The sequence below is a fragment of the Cryptotermes secundus genome, unplaced genomic scaffold (assembly GCF_002891405.2).
Source record: "Cryptotermes secundus unplaced genomic scaffold, Csec_1.0 scaffold1232, whole genome shotgun sequence".
NCBI lineage: Eukaryota > Metazoa > Arthropoda > Insecta > Blattodea > Kalotermitidae > Cryptotermes > Cryptotermes secundus.
In genome coordinates this window covers 561,034-579,526 of record NW_019719383.1, presented here as the reverse complement: position 1 = coordinate 579,526, position 18,493 = coordinate 561,034, and the positions used below count along the sequence as shown (strand labels likewise).

Below are 18,493 nucleotides of genomic sequence, written 5' to 3'. Positions count from 1 at the left end.
ATAATCTGAAAGAGTATTGGTCAACAGATCCATTTTTAGAAATTCCAATTTTTGGCAAACTAATGAGCCATAAGAGATTTAAGCAAATCTGGTGGTGTTTGCATTTCAATGATAATGAACTGCAACCACAATCAACAAGCAGGCTTTTCAAAATTCTGCCCTTATTGAACTTTTTCGTTCAGAAATTTCAGACAGTTTATAAGCCAAACCAACAACTGTCTTTGGACGAATCTGTGATTCCTTGGGGGCGAAGGCTTCGTACGCGAACATATAATCCTGGGAAACTTACAAAGTATGGCCTACTTGTTCGTGTAGTTACTGAAAGCACTTCAGGCTATATTGGAAATTTAGAAATTTATTCCGGTGAAGGAAAGAAATTACAATAAACTATTCTTTCCGTTTGGGAACTCTATTTTGATCAAAATTACAATGTGTATCAAGACAATTATTATAACAGTGTGGCAACTGCAGAACACCTATTTTCAAGAAAAGTACGTGTTTGTGGAAAAATTAGGGTGAACAGAGGCCTTCCTCCAGATCTGAAAGAGGAATATAAATCCCTGAAACATGGTGAAACCACATTCAGGAGGAAGGGGATATTCTTCTTCAGTCCTGGAGGGATACTCGTGTTGTGAATATGATTTCCACAATTCACAATTCGAGCATGGTTGATGTTCAAAGGAGACATGGACAGGTAAAGAAGCCTGTTTGTATATCTGAGTATAATGTGTTCATAAAGGGAGTTCATAGAGCCGATTAGTACTTGGCCTATTATTCTCTTCCTCGGAAAACAGCAAAGTGGCCAAAGAAAGTTGCATTGTGGCTTATAAATTGTGTCATTTTGAATTCATTTTTGGTTTTCAAAATTGAAATACAAGGCATTTCTGCTGAATGTGGCAAAAGCCTGGGCTACAGACCACACGGTAGCGGCAGAACCAGGGCCGTCTACTCCCACCACACACAGGCCTCATTTTGACCCACCTGGGTGACTCTCGGGTGATATGCGGAAATATACACTCGTGAAAATTGTGAAGAGCGAACATTTCGAGAGGAAGCAGCCTTCTAGGCAATGCTGTGTTTGTGCAATTCACAAGAAAAGGAGGACTGCCTACATTTGCAAGTTTTGTGTAATGCCACTTCACAGAGGGGAATGTTTCGAGAAATATCACAATCTCAAGCACTTTTAGAAGCATTGGTAAGTGTTCTCAAAACATTTCAGATCATAAAATTAATTAGGAGATTTTATATCAATTTTTGAAGTGAACAGTTAGGGTAGTAGGGTAGTAGGTATAAAAATGCCAGTCCGCAGGGTGATTTAAATATTTAAATTGCCGGTCCACAAAGTGTTAAAGGTAATAAGCACAAAGTATTGACAATTGGTGATAGCCATGTGAGAGGTTGTGCAGCAAAGATGATAACTTCTCTGGATGCTCGTTTTGAAGTGTGTGGTGTGATAAATCCAGGACCTTGCATAGAATCATTAAGTGAAATAATGAAGGAAGAAGTGGGCAACCTAATAGCAAATGACTTCTTAATAATTAGTAGTGGATCTAATGACATTAGTAGAAATAAATGACTTAAGAGTAGCATTCAGGAACATTGTAAATTACATTAAGAATGTAAAGCACACCAATGTAATACTAATAAGTGCTCCTCTTAGATATGATACTACAGAACTTTCTCACTTAAACAATTCAATTCAACTTTTTAACAGCAAACTGAGTAAACTAGCAAAAATTTTTAGTCATGTAATTACAAAAGAATTGATAAATAATAGACTACTATATACAAGGCAGGGCTCTCACTTAAATGGGCTAGGCAAGGAAATATCATCAAACCAATTAGTGTCTCATATACTTTCACAGTTGGAAAGAGTCAATGCAAAACCTATAATTCTTGAATGGCATGACAAGGAAATACAAATGGATGTTCTCCTAAAAACCAATCCTTTACCAGCCCAACTGCCAACTCGACAAATTTCTAAATGCAATAGAAAAATACCAACATCTAGAAATGATGATTTTTTATGGAGCACTTAAATGTGTACACATTAAATCATAGTGAACCTAGTTTTAAGGAGAATAGGAAACATATAAAGCAACCACTGCCCCTAAAACCAGGTAATGAAGATCTAGTTACCTACCCTCAAAACATTAGAGGACTAAATATCAGTAAGCTAAATGAATTATCTATCTCTTCTTTTCTGGGTTCCTCTCATATTGTTTACTTAACCGAGCACCATCTTCGTGATACTGCTATTGACACTACTTTGATGACGGGTTTCAAACTTGGGGCTAGTTTTTGTAGGAACACCTTTAAGAATGGGGGTGCATGTATTTTTGTATGTGAAACTATCTATTCTACTAATATAAATATGGAAAAATACTTAAAGAAAAGGACTTAGAAGTATGTGCAGTTAGGTTGCACCTCCCTGCTCATGAAACATGTGTTATTGCCATCTATAGAGCTCCTTCTGGTAACTTTCAGCATTTTTTTCAAAACCTTGACAGACTTTTGAATATGATTTTTGCCCACACTGAAGATATAATATGTGGTGATATAAACATCAACTATCTTAATGATTCTCCCCACAAACAGCAGCTAGACTCATTACTAGCCTCTTATGGACTGCATAGTATAATCCAATTCCCTACTAGAGTCCAAAAAAATTCTTATTCTACAATTGATAATATTTTTATTAATACATATAAGTTTACAAATTTTATTGTATATCCCATAATAAATGGTCTTTCTGATCATGATACCCAGAACCTAATAATACATAATATATTTAAACAAAAACATAAAAAAGTTACTGCTATATACGGGAAATAAATGAGGTCTCAATTGCTAATTTTAATAACAACTTAAGTTATGAGTCATGGGAAGATGTAATTAATGAAAAAGATATAAATACCGCCTTTAATATTTTCCTGAATGTCAATATAAAATTTTGACGATGATGACTATCTGATTATGTATGTATATTCATATGTTATATTGTATTACTGACTTGTTCTATATCTGAGGCAGATGCCTCCATAGATTTTGTAGAACTGTAAATGAATGGAAAAAAACTGGATTTCTATTACTTGTTCACAAAACCTGGTTGGTTGTCAGTTTTAAATTGTTAACTTGTGTCCTGAAGGCTTTGTTGTGTTTTATACTCGTAATTTATTCACTTCAGGTAGTAGTTTTGGAGTAGCATTTCAGAATGATAAATATAGTGTAGTGTTAAAGATGAAATGTTATTTTTTTGTACAAAATAATTAAAACATTTGATAGTACTTATATTATCAACATTGCATTCTGGAAACTGTTGTTTAATGTTAAAATAGTATAAAATTATTTTAAATGCTTATTTTATAACATGTACCAATGAAAAAAAAACAAGGCAAACAATTATATATTTATAGGTGATTGTGTTCTTTGTGTTTCTGAGTAAGACTGCACAATATGATACCAAAATCAAAATCTCGCCTATTTGCACATCAATATTTTACTCAATTTTTGTGTAGTTTAGTGTCCATGCTCTTGAATTAGTGATAAAAGGGTTGCTGTATGGATCATATTTTATTCTGTGATGTTTCTTTGGTTATTAGGTCGTGAGCTCAACTAATGCTGAATTAGGAAATGACGATCCAATGGCAGGGCATTCCAACACTCCCATCACAGCCCAAGCAGAGGTCGAAATAGTAGATAAAACAAAGTAAGTCGTAGATTTTCATACACCTGCATCTGAAATATTAACTTTCATCTGCTCTCCCAATAGCTTCTCAAGCATGTTGCTGATATGACCATCTTCAGGTGCTGGAGGTGGCCAGATTTCATCTGGTGATGGTACAATGTAGTTTTTACCTTCATACAGCAGTGATGACATGATATACTCTGGTTTCTTCTATTCGAGAACACTTGGTTGGTGGCTCATAATCACGGTCACCCACCAGCAGACTGTTCAACTTCTGCAGTTCAACAGTCCAGCGGTGGTTCATAATCATGGTCACCCACCACCAGACTGTTGAACTGCAGAAATTGAGCCATATCGGAAATGAACTTGGCTGTATCATCTTGATTGGAACTGCTGAAAGTCCCATCTTCTGAGACCCTAGACTCAGGGAATTCTAGTGAGTTTCTTGAATGATGTATGAACAAAAAAATGACATGTTTTAAAGTCACCCTGATGAACAATATTAAATACCAACTGATAAAGCTGTGATTATTCTTTAAGTATCACCTTCAGAGAATGGGGATTTTAACACATTGAGGACCGGTTGCATGATATCATGCTTTTGGCTTTTAAACGTGGTGGACCGGTCGCATGATATCATGATTTTAGGACACGTTAGTTTGTAACACACTATACCTTGCTCTGGCGCCACCCAAGTTGCACGCAATGGCATAATAAAACTCTGGAATGTTTGCTTATTTGTCAGTAACTTGATCTCGCTGTTTTCTTAAGCCACTATAAAAAAAATGCTTTCCTGCTCTTCGAGCTGTATATATCAGCCAGTAGTTAGTGGTGGGGTATGGACAAGGACAAATTTTTCTCCAGTGAGCCAGCTGACCTGCCTTTTAGTTATGGTGATTGAGAGAGCGGCAGTGACAGGGGAGAACAAAAAACTGTGGCCACAGATGGTAAAAGTGACAGTAGCTCTGACGATAATGGGGGTAATAATATTGCAGGGACAGTAGAAAATCTAAAAAAATCACAAAAATCTAAACCCTGATTTGAAATTGAAATACAAAGCATTTCTGATGAATGTGGCAAAAAAGGCCTGGGCTACAGACCACATGGTGGCGGCAGAACCAGAGTCAGACTCAGACTTAGTGCGACCAGGCCCACCAACCCCCACCCCACGCAGGCCTCATGTCGACACCCCAGGGCGACTCTCAGGTGATATGCGGAAACATACCCTCGTGGAAATTGTGAAGAGTGAACATTCCAAGGGGAAGCATCGTTCTAGGCAATGCTGTGTTTCCACAGTTCACAAAAGAAGAAGTATGTCTACATTTGCAAGTTCTGTGTACTGCCACTTCACAAAGGGGAATATTTCCAGAAATATCACATCCTCAAGCACTTCTAGGAGCACTGGTAAGTGTTCTCCAAAAAATTTAGTTCAAAAAATTAATTAGGAGATTTTATACTAATTTTTTAACTGAACAGTGCAAGTGTTACGATAGTAGGTTTAATAATGGCTGACCCCAGGGTGATTTAAATATTTAAATCACCGGTCCTTAATGTGTTAACTCATTAATACTGAAGAAATAAAACACTTGGTCAGCTAGACTTTGCACATGTCATCACAATAATGCAATGTATGGCCAGCATAATCATATTTCTCAGGATTACTATTACTAGGCTTTTGGACTTCGTCCATTGTATGGTATTCTAAAAAACACAAAAGAACATAACATTTCAGAAACTGAGTGTTTCCATCCTCAAATTCCAAAACAGTGTGTTCTTTTGTGTTTTTTAGAATACCAGATGATGGACAAAGCCCAAAAACCCACTGATCCTGAGTATTGTAAACCATCGTCAGAATCCCTTATTATCTACCTGTAATCATAATTTTTATCATTTTCATAAGCTTTACTTTGCTACAACTTGTGTTTATCATCACTTTGGTGATCATTCAGATTTAAAAACAGTGTGTTCTTTTGTGTTTTCTGTAGAATACCAGATGGACAAAGCACAAAAACCCACTAATCCGAAGTGTTATACACCATCATCAGAATCCCTTAGTATCTACCTGTAATCATATTCTTTATCATTTTCATATTACTACAACTTGTGTTTATCATCACTTTGGTCAGCACCATAAGATCTGCACTTACTTACTTAATCATAGAGCTGAGACCTTCTGGAGGAGCCACCAATTCTGCAGCTACTCAAGAATTTCCCAGCATTTTATGGAACCCGAAGGTTCATTACTGTGTTCACAAGAGCCCTCCACTGGTCCCTATCCTGAGCCAGATCTATCCAATCCATACCAACCCATCCTATCTCTCTAAGATCCATTCTATTATGGTCCACCCACCTACGCCTTGGTCTTCCCTGTGATCTCTTTCCTTCTGGCTTTCCCACAAATATCCTATACGCATTCCTCATCTCCCTCATTCGTGCTACATGACCTTCTCACCTCATCCTCCTTGAAATTGATCATTCTAATTATACTTGGAAAAGAGTACAAGTTATGAAGCTCCTCATTATGCAGTTTTCTCCAACCTCCTGTCACTTCATCTCTCTTCGGTCCAAAATTTTCTCCTCAACACCCTGTTCTCAAACACCCTCAGTCTATGTTCCTCCCTTAATGTCAAAGACCAAGTTTCACACCCATACAGAACCACAGGCAAAATTATAGTTTTGTATATTCTAATTTTTATGTTTTTGGACAAGAGATGAGAAAACAAAACGTTCTGGACTGAATGGTAGCAAGCATTACCCAAGTTCAATCACCTCTTAATTTCCTCCTTAATCAGGTTTTGATCTGTTATTGTTGTTCCCAAATATCTGAACTGTGCCACATTTTCAAAACATCTGTTTCCTATCTTTATGTCATGATTTTGCCCTGTACTCTGGTGGTGAGACAGCAACATATACTTAGTTTCCTCTGTGTTTATTTCTAGATAAACCTTGTTACTTGCTTCAATTAAAGTTTGTGTGTTTCTCTTTATGGTATCTGTATTATCATACAGTAGATTCACATCATCGACCAATGGTTGATGTGTCCCATTTAATTTCAGTCCCACCTGGTTTCCCTGGACCTTCCTAATTGCATATTCTAAGGCAAAGTTGAAAAGGAGTGGCGATAAGGCATCTCCTTGTTTTGGACCATTCTGGATAGGAAATTTATCAGACAAATGTTTACCTACACGGATTTTACTATACGTTTCATTTAAACACACTTTAATCAACCTAACTTGTTTCATGGGTATCCCAAACACTATCAGAATATTGTACAATACTTCCCTCCTAAATAAATCATTAGGACTTTCTTGAAGTCTATGAATAGCTGATGTACTGTCTCACTGTACTACCATTTTTTCTCCAATATCTGATGAATGCAAAAGATCTGATCTGTAGTTGATCTGTTACGTCAAAACCCACACTGATGATCCCCAATAATTTCATCTATATATGGACTTAACCTTGAAAGAAGAATATTGGACGAAATTTGATATGAAGTTGATAGCAGTGATATCCCCCAGTAATTACTACAGTCAGTTTTATCACCCTTCTTGTGCATTGGTACAATAATAGCCTCCTTCCACTGATCAGACAATTTTTCCTCATGCCAAATAGAAGTAATTAGATTGTGGGTCTTAGAACGTAATATTTCGCCTCCTGCTTGAATAAGTTCTGCCAGAATTTGATCACTACCTGGTGATTTATACCATTTCAATTTTGCAATAAAACTTTCAACCTCAAAAGGGCTAGGATCAGGTATTAACGGCTCAGCTGTATGGATTTCTGTCTGCCTAACAGCATTGACCCCATGTACATTTAATAACTGAGAGAAGTAGTTCCTCCACCTATTCAAAATGTTGTGGGAATCTGCAAGCAGATCACCATTCTCATCCTGCACTAAGTTACTGCTAGGCTGATAATCCTTCTTACAGTCATTTATTCCTCTATACAGGTCTCTAATGTTCTCGTTCTTGCAAGCTCATCAATTTTGTCTTTCAGATATTCCCTCTTTTTGTTCTTGAAATGCCTGCAGGTTTCATGTCTTATATTGTTCAGATTATCCCCATTTAACTTGCTTTGAACCTGTAACCATTGCAATTTGGCTTGCTTTCTTTGATCTAATAATTTTGAGCATCCTTCATCATACCATGGCTTATGCTTCTTCGGTTCATAATAACCTAGACTCTCTTTGGCAGACATTTTTATATTCTCTCTAACAGTTTCCCAAGCTGTATTAACATCCACCTCAGTTTGCAAGTTTTCCAAAGCTGTGAACCTATTTGAGATTTCAACACAATTCTGCTCTTTACCCTCTACCTCATTTAATTTCTCGAGATTGAACCTCTCCATATGAACTCTGTGTCGTTTGTTTGCTCACTGCCAGTCTTTCCCTTACCTTTGAAACCACCAGATAGTGGTCAGTATCACAATCTGCTGCCCTGAATGATCAGACATCAAGTATACTTGAGTGCCATCTCCTATCTATCAAAATATGGTCTCTTTGACTGTGTATCTTCCCATCAGGAGATGTCCAAGTAAATTTATGGATGTTACAATGTCGGAACATTGTACTTTTGACAGTAAGATTTTTTATGTGGCAAAGTTTACAACAGTAACTCCATTATCATTACTAATTTCATGCAAACTCTCATTCCCAATTGTTGGTTTGAAAATGTCTTCCCACCCTACTTTGGCATTGAAATCTCCTAACAAAATTTTCATAGGGTACTTTGGGAATTTATCAAATACACGTTCCAGTTCTTCACAGAATCTATCCTTTATGTCATCAATTTTATCTACTGTTGGGGCGTGAACATTTGTAACAATGATATTACACCAGCGTCCTTTACCCAATTCATGATTTTCATTCCCCTTTCCATAGAAAAATGTATAGTCTCCTGCTGGTGCAATGCCACCTACATCCCATCTGACCTCCTGTAATCACACTAAATATAACTTATATTTTAAGATTTCTTCTGCCACTGCCCTGAGTGAACCTGTCCTATACAAATTTCGTACATTCCAAGTGCCACATCTCATATCCATTTTCATTAGCTTATGTCATTTATCCAAGGAATCTGTCCAGGTCCGAGGCTTTGTGTTCATTTTCGTAACATAATTATTTTTACGGTGAGGAGTTGCTAGCCCCACACCCAACCCCCAAGCTGGAGAGCCACCGCTTGACGGCTGTCCGCGACTGCTTATTCAATACATTCGCACCTTCCCTCAAAAACTGGAGGGTGTCTCCTCCATCCGCAACCTGTGGACAAGCCATGCCGTAGTGACAGGGACCCACCTCACCTTTCATGAAACCTGGTGGCTTCATTACTCTGCTCATGTGATCATGGAATGGAACCTGTCCTAAGCCAACTGAATCCAATCCACACTCTCATACCCCATTTAACTTATTCCATTGACACTGAAAAATTCATAACATAGTCAGTGAAGGATTATTAGTCCTCCTGTCTGATCCCCACACTGGAAGACCACTCCTTGACAACTGTTAATTCAGTGTATTTGTACATACCCTCCAGACCTGCAAGCCTCGACCCACAACTTGAGAACATTTCTGAGGGTGGTCCATCATCAAATAGTGATGCAGACTGTTGTATCATCAGAAATTTACTAAATTCTATTTTCAACACAGTGAAGCCAGTTCACTGTTTTCCTTCCATAAATCTATATGCCTGTTCTAGGAAGTGAAAATGGTAGAAGAAAGGAGAGGCCCTATCCCTAGGGCTTTACATTTTAAAGAAGAATGTACGGTTGAAAGAAACATGATCCCTTTAGTTTTGCAGTGTCATATTACATTCAGACAAGCAGTCAGTCCTTTATATAAATAATACACAATATTTTCCAACTGAAATTACAAAATAAAAATAAAACTCTCAGTACTTTAAGACTTCCACATGATAACTGTTATGTCACTGGGCTAACAGCTAAATTAATGTGGCCACCACGAATCCATTCATGCACATAATAATTCAGTCATGCTCACTTAATTAAGAATATTTTTTTCTGCATGTCTAACCTGCAAGAGGTGCCATTTTGTTTTCTGGCTGAGAGAGGTCTTGATCCTTCTGGCCATCACAGTGAAGCTATGCAAAGGTGAAAGAACTCGAGGCCATGTTTGCTGCTCCATGGGACAACATAGCCTCGAGTTCCTTCAACTTTGCTGCTAGTGTTTGGTTTTCTGTCTGTAGAGCTTCCACACATTTTACTAGGTGCAGATTCTCCTCAATGCAATGCTTTAGCCTACAATAACACAAATACATTTGGTAAAAGTCGCAGAAATGGAAAGCAACAATGCCCAAGAGAATTTACCACACAAGTCTCATCACCTTGGTCTCCCATACTGATTATGTGAGAAAGTGCTACAGCCTGCAAGACATGAATAAACTTATAGAAATCATGAATTAAACTTAAAATTGCAACTGTAAGAAATCATAGTTCTTCAGTATACTTCAAATACACCTGACTATGAAAATTGTTTTTTTTTTGTCACCATGCGACAGGAAAGTGAATTCACTCACTCACTGAGTGCGCCCTTCTTGAGAAGCCGCCAATTGTGAAGCCACACAAGAACTTCCCAGCATTCTATGGAACCCAAAATTCATTACCATGTTCACAAGGGCCCTCCACCGGTCCCTATCCTGAGCCAGATCAATCCAATCCATACCATCCCACCATATCTCTCTAAAGTCCATTTTAATACTTCCACCCACCTATGTCTTTGTCTTCCCAGTAGTCTCCTTCCTTCTGCCTTTCCCACAAATATCCTATATGGATTCCTCCTCGCCTCCATTCATGCAACATGCCCTGTCCATCTCATCCTCCTTCTCTTGATCATTCTAATTATACTTGGAGAAGTGTACAAGTTATGAAGCCAGGAAAGTAAACTAGGTAAAAAAAAAGTTTATGCCACTGATATTCAACACAATTTCCATACAAAAGTTCCACCTGTCTTGCTATACATGAAGAACATTACAAATATGTGACATTTTTCACAGCAATGAACATAAAAACTACAGTCTTCTGGGATGTAATTCTGTACAGCCTCACAGATAATTACCGTGAATATGGAGGCAACAGATTCCTCCAAAGTGGTAATTGTCTACTTAGTTTTCTCTGTGTTTACTTCTAGACCAACCTCTATGCGTATAGGATATTGGTGGGAAAGCCAGAAGGAAAGAGACCACAGGGAAGACCAAGGCATAGGTGGGTGGACAATATTAGAATGGATCTTAGAGAGATAGGATGGGATGGTTTGGATTGGATAATCTGGCTCAGGATAGAGACCAGTGGAGGGCTCTTGTGAACACGGTGATGAACCTTCGAGTTCCACAAAATGCTGGGAAATTCTTGAGTAGCTGCAGAACTGGCGGCTCCTCAAGAAGGGCTCAGCTCCATGAGTGAGTGAGTGAGTAAGTAAGTAAGTAAGTAAGTAAGTGGTAACTGTCTATGGGTCTACATGGCGTCATATCCCATAAGATAGTAAGTAATGTGAGTATATAACTTCTTTTATTTTCACTGACATATCAAATATAAAATATTCTGCAAAACAGAAATGGTTTGAAAGCAAATAAATACACAGAATATATGTCCAGAAATAAAGCTGAGAGCCATTAGCTACTTAAAATTAACTTGCCTGTGGAAGGAGGGTAAGCACATTTCTAAAACCCTTATGATGCCATGAAAACATCTGGTGTCATGAAGTGTACAACTGCTTTACCTACTAACAAATGTGTAAAACTTCTGAAATAACTGCATAACTCTAGTCAGTTTTAATGCAGCAATTAAAAGTCCTCTATTACAAAACATGTCATAACCATAATGCAAACAGCCCTTCCTTATTCTCATGACCTTCCATTATGGCATACTGTGGAACCTTCATTTAATATTCCAAGATTTAAAATTTTCTCATGTACCAATCATTTTTGATGATCCAAAGTCACTAATCTCAGTGTGAAATCATTTCACACCCTCCTCAGTTTCAAGTTCAGATTCACTGAGTAGCACCTCATAAAAAAACCTTTTATGGGAGTTTTACTGCACTAAAAAGCAAATGGGCTATATAATCTGCTTGTTTTGGCACAAGGGAGAAGAAGCAGTTAAATGTTTACCTATACAAAGTCTACCAGCCCCCTATGTGCTGTACAGTCATGCCTTAAAAGATGTAAATATTTAGCCCTGTTGCATCATTCATCTGTTGTGCAACAATGTTATAGCAGCAACTGGAATGCAACTTCATATTGTCTGTGTCACTTTTATTACTACTTAACTGCTTATTCAAGAGGTCCCTGTTCTTCTGTTTTTGTAGCTTGTATGATTGTATCTGATATCTAAGCTGCTGGGTTCAGGGTTTAGCCATGTTGTTTGTTGAACATGTCCCAATGTATACTGCAGTCATCATCTTCATGGTAAATAGGACAGGAGGACAAAGAGGACCAATATCTAGGTCTCTCAGTGGAGGTAATGATGGGGCATGGTGTTATCCAATGAAAAGGGGCTATGTGGTTATGAAGGACTGGAGCAGAACAGGTGCAACCAAACTGTTAACATTTAAGAGCCTAGCGATACCGTATGGAGACCTTTAAATTGTAGCCGAGTGGCCGTGCGACACCGTATGGATATGCGCAGTCCATGCATGCGCACAGTGTTTTAAAATCTAATTTTAAGATAGAAATTCTTGTTCTACTTACATTATTTTGGGGCGCCCGCTTTATAAGTAGACAGTCTTCCCTCCTGCGTCATGTATTTGAAAGTTGCATCTAACTGAATGCAGAGTCCGATGTCGCAATTCATGCACTTTGTCCGGATGTAACTCAGTTTCCCACGTGAAGAGCACACACGACACCTCAGTCTCGTATTAGAGGAAGTCAGCCAGTGATGTCGAGTGGCCTCCTATAATCGTAACGCTTTTAAAACATCACAATTTCAACTATCCACCATGGCCTCATTTCACATGGAAGAAGCCGAAATTGAGAGGCCGCTGATAAATGACATCAATTCAGAATGCGGTACAGACGACTCTGAAAGTGGCGAGGAAGCAAGGGGGCTATTCCAAGAACAGTACCTCTGTGTGGCTAGTCCAAGATATACACAATCAGAGTTTCTGAAGAACAAAGTATGATAAGACTTCGCCCACACTCGTGCATACAGAAAGGTTCCAATGTGACTGGAGAATATGCAATACAAACATAAACTTCCTCCCCTTTTGCCAGATAAGACACAGTAAGACAGGCTGTCAGCAGCACACATTTATACTGCAGAAACTGTAACCCACTGAGGCTAAGGAATGCACAGTACAGAAGCCACACTTCTGCACTCACATTTACCACCCCTACATAATTATGGAGGGGCACGCGGTAGCGTAGTTGGTTGAGGTCCTATGCTACAAGCTGGAAGGTCACAGGTTCAAGTCCCGATGAGGTCACTGGAATTTTTTTCATTTGAACTAATCCTTCCAGCCAGACTATGGCCCTGGGGTCGACTCAGCCTCTAACAGAAATGACTACCAGGAATTACTTAAATAATTTTCCTAGGGAGTAAAGCGTGGCTGGCGCTTAGGGCTGACAACCTTACCTCCATCTTTGAGCCGACTGTATCGATAAAGTGGGACCCTCAACATTTCACAACCCTATGGGCCTTCATGGCCTGTTACAGGGATAGCTTTACTTTACTTACTTTTAGATAATCAGGGAATCCATCAAAACAGACATGGCCACAACTTCAACCAAGATGGATACACCCATGCAGTCTGGCTGCAAGTCTTCTCCAACCCTTCCTGCCCACAAGGTTCACTCCCATTGGAAAACACCATGGCCAGCATTACTTCTGCTGTAAGCCCTACATACCAGCCCACTTCCTCATTCATCCTGAAGACAGTTACCACAACGAACACCAAAATTATATACAGTCAGGAGCTCAGTACAAACTGGCCACAACAAGCTGATGGACAGAGCAGTAATATATAATTACCCACATTAAACCTGGGATTACAAGATTTATAAATGTTTCAGTTGTAGTCTATCATAATTAATATCATATCAACATCTTTATACGTGTGTACTAATTTCAGCACAGTAATAACATCTTACATTTTCTTATTTCATGTATATAATCACAACTAAATCTCTCTGCCCAAGGGAAATTCTCTAAAAAAAAAAAAAAAGATGCTGATAAAATACGTACTGAAGAATGTTTGCATCCAGGGCTAATCCAAGAGGAAGCACAATAGATCACTGAAGGTCGCAGTGAAGGGGCCGGTTTCTATGGCCCACCCCTTACTTACATACATACATACATACGTTTGCATCCTTGGTAATATAATATGAGATTCTTACCTCTCTTCCAAGTCATCCATTTATCCCTTCTTTCTCCTGCGTGAATCCTGTGCTGATATCTTATTACAGATTCTTCTTCTAACCTTTTTAAGTTCATGCTCTTCATCTTTTGTGAGAGGTTAATGAGAAGACAGTCTGACGCCTTCTTTTTCAAGAAGTCGTTTCTCTTCCGCTGCAAAGGAATACTTTAAGCATCAGTTACAGTACATGAGACACACAAAAATTATTTAATTTTGTTAAGTAAAATATACTTCTCAGTGGCCAATGCTTTCCTGGAACTGCATTTGCACTTTAAACTTACGAAGTTCACACTGGGATAAAGATTACTCTTCAAAAAATTTACTTGAAACAAACTGCTACATACTTCACATTCTAAGACAAATATCATTTAATAATACAGAAATTCGAAAGTTTCCAGTATGTTCATAATAAAAGAGCTCAGTGACATTAACACTAAAGGTTCAATACCAATTGATGAATGAAATATTCTGATTTACTGAATGGAATTTATATCATGACGGCAATAAACTCTCTTTTAAGTCACTTGCACTCACAAATTCAAGAGTGATTCATATGAACTTTCTGGTCAAAAACTACTCATTGAAAGATTTGCTATGAAAGGTGCAACACATACATCATAGGAGATCGTTTTACAATCTGCAAAACTGCATGCTTCCTTTGTAAGACCAAACCTCATTTACATTACGTTACTATGAATCATCCTCAACTTATTCAAAACCTCTTAAACGTTAACACTTCTGTTGGTCATTCTTACGTCAACTGAAGTCTTGGATGATGTGATTTTGAATCATCACCCGTTTCTTTTGGTATACTTCCTTTAGAAGAAATACTGGATGATGCTGGTACTTCTGCTTCCACTGCACTTGCAGCAGACAGAAACCCAACATCATCCAATATCTCCTCTAAGTTTAGAAAACACTCCATGACATCCTCTGGTACTGATTACCAGCTTTCTTCCCACAAAACAAAAAATAATCGTTTTAATTCTGTTTACCAACACTGACAAACGCAATTAAATTTCTCTACAAGAAATGTAACTTACGGCCATCACTTCAACGTATTTCTCTTCACTCTTGGTCGTTACAAGTGTGTGAAATTCGACCACATAAGTAAATTTTGCACAAAGGAAAAACATCGCTTCTCATGCTTAGAAGCAAAACATGAAGGGTCTAATTAAAGAATGCCTAAATTGTAACGGTGACTACAGAGTAAACAGCGAGCAATGCTCGCTAATTAAAAAATAGGAAAATTCAATCAAATTATTGCTCATAGAAATGTAGAATTTTTGGAAACACGAAAAATTGTAGAATAGTGGTCACAACACTGACGGTCGAACCCTGCATTCTCTTTAGGTGCTGAAATTACGTGGGTACCCGGAACCAAATATTAGGAACCTCAAACTCAAAGAAGACGAAAGGAGTGGAATAATATTGAAAAAAGCAAAAACAATAAAGTCCCAAGCAAACGACTGGATGGAACGCCGCGAGAGAGCAATGGAAGAAGATCACGGATGTCATCTAAACAGAGTTCAAACAATACAGAGCAAAGGAACAGCTCTAAATTCAGATAGTTTTAGAGAAATCTTTGGGCGAATTGAAGTAAATTGAGATGGAGGACGATGTCAAGAATGTATTGCTGACGATAATCAATTTAGTAATAAAATTCGGGGACGATAAAGCAATGGTCAGACATATGCTGAGAGTCGTAGAACTTCACGAACAAAATTACAGTAAAATTAGACGGGAATGAACCATTTAAGAAGAAAGCAATTTTCTGGGATGTGGAGCAGTGTAGATATTGTGTTAACCGACGATTCGGAGGAACAGATCGCATCAGTCTTCAGGGTAGAAAGAAGAAGAAGGAACCGCCTCAGCACGGAACCGGAGCGAGAAAGAACTCACAGAGAAAAACCGAAACGGTCGAGACGAACTGCATACGAACTCTATGATTAGAGGGGTGCGGGCCTACAAGGTACATCATGATCATCATGATCATAAGAGAGGAGTGTTGAACGGTCTGGGAAGTAAGCCAGCAGTTAGCAGGCCCGAGCAAGTACAGAAATCGTGTCGTGGCCAGACAGGCAAGTTTAATAAGAGAGCGCTAACCCAGAAGTTTACGTGACTACAGGGTGATAAATCGTATATCTGTAATAACCACATCTGTTTGAATAATAAATCTTAAAACTTCTTGTTTAATTTCATGAGTGCACAAAACTACTCATGTAAATTCTTCTTATATAACGCAACTGCTTTAAGTCGGTAATGTATGCTGATCTGTATTTTTGCACTCGATGAAACAATAAGTTTTATGATTTTTTAATCAGACAGCGGTGGTTATGACCGATATGCCATTTAACACCGTGTAATCCGCTGAAAGTAAACCGACATTATGAAGAAACATGCCAGGACCGAAAATAAGCCAAAAATGACATCAGAGTAAAAGGGGCAGTAAGCAGATTTGTTACCTGCTTCATGTGCCTCCGAAACGTCGGACGTTCAATGAACTGCACAGCGTTATATCCCAGAAGAATCTCAAATCGTGCAATAAATATTTCGTTCCTAAAAAAAAAACAATTACTCTATGCACATTGTGCGCATTCCCTTATTATATATTGTGACATGTTGACCCCTACCTCCCCAGCTGCACGTAGCTGTAACGTAGCGCTCGCGTAATAGGAGAGTAATCACCCCGCAACAGTGTTAACAGATTAATGCGATTAGGGTTACAAAGTGTGAAACCCCGCAACTGCGAGATAAGTAATTGTAGCCGTTTCTTGTAGATTGTTGAATAAACCAATTAACGATCTCTACGGCGTATTCAGTAACAAGACACGTTACACTGGTGTCAGAAGTGTTGTGAACTTAAACACGCCACAAATTGAATTGTTGTGCATCGAATATTTTACTGCTACAAGACTGAGATGCAGCAGATGATGGAAATGCTGGCCAGAATGGACGCCAACATGAAAACCCATCAAGAAGAGATGAGGGCCGACAAGGAAGAAATGGAGGCCAATAGGAGGAAAGCCAAAGGGGATTTCCTGGCGAACTTAGAATCCACTCAAGAAAAAGCAAATATCATGCTGGCAACCTTATACGCCGATAGGAAAACTGATAAAGACGATATGCTGAAAGAGATGAAGGCCATGCAAGAACATAGGAAGACAGACAAAGAGGATTTAATGGCCAAATTAGACGCAAACCAAGAAAAGGCGGCGGCCGACAAGGAAGAATTGAAGGCCGCAATGCAGTCTATGCGAACAGAATTGGATGATCAAATCCAACATAAAGTTGGAAACGTTTTGGCGATCGTTGAACACGACAAACGAAATCTCCAGGAAAACCTGACGAAGAACTACAACGAAACCTGAGCAGCAATTGAAGAAACTAAACGAGATTTCCAGGCCCTGTTGGAAGTGGTACAGACGAGGACCGAGAGGGGAATCACACCCACGGTCGTCGCCAGCACAGCTCAACCACCGACATTCAGGAATTCAACATGTAGTGTTCCGGCGACAATTCGAGACCGTAGCAGAACACAACCAATGGTCGGACAGGGAAAAATCAACATACCTGATTACTGCCCTGAAGGGTTGGGCGGCGGAAATACTGCCCGGCATCCCGGCAAATGCCACTTACGAGGAAACTCTTCAGGCTCTAGAGGACCGTTTCGGGGATCAACACTTTGCAGCTGCTTACCATTGCCAACTAAGAACGAGGACGCAGAGACCTGGAGAATCCCTGCAAGACTTTGCCACGGCCATTGAACTCCTTTCTCGTCGTGCCTACCCAAATCTACCTGCTGACCATATAGGAAGGGAGGCAGGAAAAGCCTTCGCATACGGTATACGAGATGCTGATATAAAGTTCCAGCTGCTGCTGGGAGGGGAGAAGACGGAAAACGAGGCCCTCCGACAAGCGCTAGAGCTGCAGACGGTACTGGTAGCAGCCAGACCTCACGGAGATAGCACAAAGTTCCGATCGTTCCCCAACCAACGGGGAGATGACAATAGACAGCACCAGGACCGAAAAGAAGGACCCACAAGAAATAAGCGGGAATCGCCGGAGAAATCAGAATGGCGACCCCGAAACAANGAAGAAGAAGTATCGCTATGGAGTCCTGGGGCAGGACCCCGTCCATCTAACTTAGTAGTGGCAAAGGACCACGTGATACCCGCACGGAGCGAGGGAATAGTGATGGCTAGAATGGAGAATTATCTGGGAGTAGAAAATTGTCTAGTAGAACCAACGCCCCCAGGCCCATCAGCATGAAGGAATCTACGGAGCCAGGACCCTTGTTCAGGACTGTCAAGAAGTACCAGTGAGAGTCATGAATGTTACCCACAAGGACCAAAAGCTCAGGAGAGGATCTCCTCTGGCGCACTGTGAGCCAGTAACACTCGTGGCTTTGCCCGAGCTGGGGCAGCCCCCAGCACCAG

General features: G+C 39.4%; 1 long non-coding RNA gene across 2 annotated transcripts; it reads right to left on the bottom strand.

The window, feature by feature from the left end:
* Positions 1-12,433: 12,433 nt before the first annotated feature.
* On the bottom strand, positions 12,434-14,968 carry LOC111866617. Of its 2 annotated transcripts, none has more exons than XR_002843177.2 (3): positions 14,810-14,968; positions 14,035-14,206; positions 12,434-12,592 (listed from the first exon to the last, which is right to left on the bottom strand). It is a non-coding gene; the product is annotated as an uncharacterized LOC111866617 (long non-coding RNA). The 2 variants fall into 2 exon arrangements; XR_004513240.1 differs by lacking the exon at positions 12,434-12,592 and adding an exon at positions 13,367-13,566.
* Positions 14,969-18,493: the final 3,525 nt, after the last annotated feature.